Raw genomic sequence first — 6,372 nt, 5'->3', positions numbered from 1 at the left:
TGCAAGTTTAGTCTAGCGCTGTAGGATGGTTATATTTTGAGTGCAGCAGGTAATTATTCTTAATCATTAATAATGTATTGAGTTTATTTGCCAATTCTGGGGTCAATTTGACTAATGGTTTATGTTAAGGTAAGTTAAATATTTTCAGTGTTTAGGTTAAGTATTTGTTTGTGTAAATGATTAAAGTCTGTTGGTACACTCCACATTAGTGTTACAAAATGCATCAATACACTCTCAGCTGTAATACTTTGACTGCGCAACCGGTAGGACTTCCAGTTTCTAAATGACCAAAATGCAATATCCACTTTTATGTTCATACCACATTCTTGGGCAACAATATGATATTATACAGATATACTAATAATTATATTTCACATTGTGTGTCCGCATAATTGAAATCTAACATTCATTTGCATTAGACCAAGCCCACTTGATCAATAGTTATTACTCTAGTATCCTATGGCGCCACTAGTGCCACCAATTGGTCTGGTGCAGCCATCTGAGGTTGCAGTGACTTTATATTCGCATCACTTCTAAGGGATGTATACATGGAGGTTAACATACCATGTTTCATTGCCCCATGGACATTGGTTTAGTTCTTCTATCCCTGGTGTGATATGCCATCTAGTGCTGTAGCCTGACCGACTGAATGCAGCAACTAATTACTGACCCAATGAGTCTAAATACAAAATCGGGGGGTGAATCCGACATGTGGTTCATGAGGAAAAGATGATTGCAGATGTTGAGCATTAGTGTTACATATGCGCAGAATGATTAGTTTCCTTGTTTTTTTAGATATTAATACCAAATTCGGTATGGGTCATCTCATTTTTGGGACGTCCATGGTAACAATGACAAGTTTCAGATTAAGTTGAATTGACGAGTTTAAATGGACACATAAAATATGTGATTTGTCAACTGCCACCTTTTTACCAATCACTTAGCTTTTCTCAAATCATGTACCATGGGCTTAGGTTCCAAATTTGGTGCCATTTGGTCCCATGGTTCATAAGACACATAGGAGCAAGAATGTTTTGCATGTTAGCATATCTGCTGGTATAGTGTGGCCATCTTTAAATGCATCAATGTTATTTTCTCAAACTGTTTAGGGACTATTGTGATGAGTCGAAAGACCACATTTGGAGTGAATCTGCCTTTTAGTCCATGAGAAGATTTTGTTTGGTTATTTAAAGTGTCACATAGTCACAGTTAATTATTAGATTCCTTTTTTATAAGATATCAATGCCAAATGTAACATGGTTCATCATGGTAATGTCTTTGATGACCCTAAAAAGTTTCAGGTTGATAGGCCATTGTGGAGTGGATTTAAATGGACACAAGTCTGATTTCCTGATTTTATCAAGAGCCATCTCTTAACCAGTCTCTTATGTGGGCCTACATACTGAATTTGGTGTTATTTGGACTGGAATTTTGTGTTATATGGTTCAAAAGTTTTCCAAAAAAATCCAAGATGGAGGAAAATATATCCTGATGGACCTTATGGGTCTTTGAGGTAAATTAGTTCAGTATGAAGAAAACACCTACATACAAAGTTTCAAGTCTCTAGGTCAAACGGAGCGGCGGATATGAGGGCTTAAGTGAGACTGCTAATTTGAAATTATAATATAAATAAAAATTACTTATTTTAAGCTAGGGTTAAACTCTGGTGGTGCCAGAATAACAACCTATCCCTCAACGTAACCAAGACTAAGGAGATGATTGTGGACTACAGGAAAAGGAGGACCGAGCACGCCCCCATTCTCATCGACGGGGTTGTAGTGGAGCAGGTTGAGAGCTTCAAGTTCCTTGGTGTCCACATCACCAACAAACGAGAATGGTCCAAACACACCAAGACGGTTGTGAAGAGGGCACGACAAAGACAATTCTCCCTCAGGAAACTAAAAGGATTTGGCATGGGTCCTGTGATCCTCAAAAGGTTCTACAGCTGCAACACTGCCTACAGAGTGTAGTGCATACGGCCCAGTACATCACTGGGGCTAAGCTGCCTGCCATTCAGTACCTCTACAGGAAGGTCTGTAGACCAGGACCTCTACAGGAAGAGTAAGGCCCTAAAAATTGTCAAAGACCCCAGCCACCCCAGTCATAGACTGTTCTCTCTATTACCGCATGGCAAGCGGTACCAGAGTGCCAAGTCTAGAACAAAAAGGCTTCTAACCAGTTTTTACCCCCAAGCCCTACGACTCCTGAACAGGTAATCAAATGGCTACCCAGACTATTTGCATTGTGTGCCCCCCCAACCCCTCTTTTACGCTCTGTTTATCATATATGCAGAGTCACTTTAACCATATCTACATGTACATACGACCTCAATCAGCCTGACTAACCGTTGTCTGTATGTAACCTCGCTTCTTTTATAGCCTCGCTACTGTTTTTATCACTGTCTTTTTACTGTTGCTTTTGTTTATTTACTTACCTATTGTTCACTTAATACCTTTTTTGCAATACTGAGGGGAAAGCCAGACTGAACAGGAGGAATTTTTGTCTGCTTTTGAAGGTGGTGATGGAGTCAGAGTTGTGGGTGGCTTGAGGGAAGAGAGTTCCAGAATTTGGGTGCAGCGGTACTGAATGCCCGGTCCCCCATTATTGTTTTAGGGATGGTGAGTAGTCCTGAGTCAGGGGAGCGGAGACAGCGGGAAGGCGTGTGTGTATGGAGGAGGTCGGAGAGGTATGAGGGGCCAGGCTATGTAGGGCTTTGTAGGTGAGGACTAAGATCTTGTAGGTAATGCAGAATTTGACTGGGAGCCAGTGATGCAAAGTGGGGGTAATGTGTTCTGAGGGTCTGGTGTGTGAGGACCCTGGCAGCAGAGTTCTGGACGTACTAGAGCCGCAGTAGTCCAGACTAGTGGTCTTCATGGGTCCACCCAAACCTGAAATTCTCACCTTTTCCTTGGGTCCAGATCGGGTCCTGTTTGATTGTCATCAGGTCTGGGGTCTACAGTGCATTCGGAAAGTATTCAGACCCCTTGACTTTTTCCACATTTTGTTACGTTACAGCCTTATTCTAAAATGTATTAAATGAATGTTTCTCCTCATTAATCTACCCCATAATGACAAAGCAAAAACAGAAATACCTTATTTACAAATATATTCAGACCCTTTAATATGAGACTTAAAATTGAGCTCAGTGGCATCCTGTTTCCATTGATCATCCTTGAGATGTTTCTACAACTTGATTGGAGTCCACCTGTGGTAAATTCAATTTATTGGACATGATTTGGAAAGGCACACACCTGTCTATATAAGGTCCCACAGTTGACAGTGCATGTCAGAGCAAAAACCAAGCCGTGAGGTCGAAGGAATTGTCCGTAGAGCTCTGAGACAGGATTGTGTTGGGACACCGGTCTGGGGAAGGGTACCAAAACATTTCTGCAGCATTGAAGGTTCCCAATAACACAGTGACCTCCGTCATTCTTAAATGGAAGCAGTTTGAAACCACCAAGACTCTTCCAAAAGCTGGCCACCCGGCTAAACTGAGCAATCATGGGCGAAGGGCCTTGGTCAGGGAGATGACCAAGAACCCGATGGTCACTCTGACAGAGCTCCAGAGTGGATATTGGAGAACCTTCCAGAAGAACAACCATCTCTGCAGCACTCCTGCAATCTGGCCTTTAGGGTAGAGTGGCCAGACGGATGCCACTCCTCAGTAAAAGGCACCTAATGGACTCTCAGACCATGAGAAACAATATTCTCTGGTCTGATGAAACCAAGATTGATCTCTTTGGCCTGAAGGCCAAGCGTCACGTCTGGAGGAAACGTGGCACCATCCGTAAGGTGAAGCATGGTGGTGGCAGCATCATGCTGTGGGAGTGTTCTTCATCGGCGGCAGGGACTGGGAGACTAGTCAGGATCAAGGGACGGATGAACGGAGCCAAATACAGAGAGATCCTTGATGACAACCTGCTCCAGGGCGCTCAGGACCTCAGACTAGGGCAAAGGTTCCCCTTCCAACAGGACAATGACCCTAAGTACACAGCCGAGACAATGTAAGAGTGGCTTCGGGACAAGTCTCTGAATGTCCTTGAATTGCCCAGCGACAGCCCGGACTTGAACCCGACCGAACATCTCTGGAGAGACTTGAAAATAGCTGTGCAGCGACGCTCTCCTTCCAACCTGACAGAGCTTGAGGGGATCTGCAGAGAAGAATGGGAGAATCTCCCCAAATACAGGTGTGCCAAGCTTGTAGCGTCATACCCAAGAAAACTTGAGGCTGTAATCGCTGCCAAAGGTGCTTCAACAAAGTATTGAGTAAATGGTCGGAATACTTATGTAAATGTGATATTTCCATTTTTGTTTTTTTACAGTTGCATACATTTCTTAACCTGTTTTTGCTTTGTCATTATGGGGTATTGTGTGTAGATTGATTAGGGGGGGAAACTATTTGATCCATTTTAGAATAAGGCTATAACGTTTTTTGTGTTTAAAGTCAAAGGGTCTGAAAACTTTCTGAATACACTGTATGTCACCACAGCTCTGCATAGGCTGTAAGATATGTATTTTACACCAATAAGATTAATTTATTTATAAAGGTCTGTTTGTCGTCGGGTCCATTCTGGTTCGGTTTGATTTTTCTCGGGTCCGTTCAAGGTCCGGGTCCCCCTTTTAAAAAATGATCATGTCCATTTGGGTCCAACATTTTGGACACAATAAGACCTCTAGTCAAGACATGATGTAACAAGTGCTGGTGGAAGAAGGCAGATTTGGTGATGTATTTTATGTGGGGCTCAAAGGAGAGATTGGGACCCAAGTTTCTAACTGCAGATGGAAGAGCCGTCGATGGACATTATGAGGTCTCCTACTTTCTTGAGGAGAGCTTTGGGAGCCACCAGAATTATCTGTTTTATTACTGTTGAGTTTGAGTAGATTGGATATCATCCAGTTCTCATATCTGTGATATTTGATCAGAGAGAGATGAAAGGTGGGTTTGGTGTGGATGTAAATCTGGGGGTTATCCGCATAGCAGTGGATGTTGAGACCATAGCGGCGGATGATCTGGCTCAGGGGAAACATGTAGATAATAAAAGTCAGAGGTTCGAGGACGGAGCCCTGAGGCACTACTTGGACCAGCCTTTCCAAAACAGCTACAGTATTTTTCTTACAGCAGTACCTTCTAGCTGCAGAGGGGGAGCTGAGCCTGCCCTTACAAAAAAAAGATCAGCGTTTTGAAACTGTAGTAAAAGTGCAGAAACTGCAATCGACTGGTATTTTGGATGGAGTAATTGCAAAATAACTGCAGTTACACTGCAAAATTACTGCGGTAAAAAACACTGTTCTTTTGGATGCAGTTTTTGCAACATATTGCAGTTATATTGCACTCTAACTGTAGTTATACTTCAGTGTACTGCAGTTATACTGCACTCTGACAGCAGTCTTTTTTTTTAAGGGTGTCAATGAAAAAATACAGGCTCCACTGAATACCCTCTACTTAGCCCAGAGTAGAAATCAGGAATAGTTTCACCTATTGCACTCATATAGGACCCTGATGCTAATTTTAACTTCACCCAGACACCTACACACAGTCAGCCAGAAGCAGGATTGAGTTGAGTGACCATTGTCAAAGGATTGTTAAATATAGATTGTAGTAGAGGCATGAAGGCATTTTCTGTGGTTTCTGCTCTCTGATTTGATATTTATTAAACTGGTCCAATCATTCAGAGGTCCACTTGATAAGAGCTTCACATGCTACTCGGGAACTAGGACATTCTGACATTTCTGACTTAACTGGTTAAACATGGCATGTGTATAACTACAACCATAGCGAGTTGGAAATGTCAGAGTTTCCTAGTTCTGACTAGCATGTGAATGCCGCAAAAGTCAAGACTGCCCTGACACTGATGACCTGCAGGGATGAAGCCTGCCCTGCACTACAGGCCTAGATTAATACAATGGACAAGAATAGACTGCCAAGGCATCGTAATCTACTTACTCAGACCTCTCTCTTTCTCTCTGTATCGCTCTCTCTCTCTGTATTGCTCTCTCTCTCTGCTCCCTCTCAAATCAATTCAAATGACTTTATTGGCCTGGGAAACATATGTTTACATCACCTCACTCCCTTTCTTTACCTGGCACACACAGCACTCCATCATTTACCAACTAAATTGGCAGGAATACAAATGTAAAAACCAGCTAAAATAATTTTAACCGTTTCTGAACACAAGAAAGCAACAAGCACAGCAAATGTGTTTAGTCTTCCATGTGGTTGGTGGCACTGCCACTTCTAAAACTCAATTTAAAGAGAATTCTAGCATTGTATTTCTATGATAGCACTGAAGGCCTAGGAAAGTCCTATTTCGTGATTGGACTCCGCATTTTGATTGATCGAACTGTCATTGCGCATATCGTACCTGATAGGAC

The sequence above is a fragment of the Oncorhynchus keta genome, chromosome 13 (genome assembly GCF_023373465.1).
Source record: "Oncorhynchus keta strain PuntledgeMale-10-30-2019 chromosome 13, Oket_V2, whole genome shotgun sequence".
NCBI lineage: Eukaryota > Metazoa > Chordata > Actinopteri > Salmoniformes > Salmonidae > Oncorhynchus > Oncorhynchus keta.
This window is presented reverse-complemented; position numbering follows the sequence as displayed.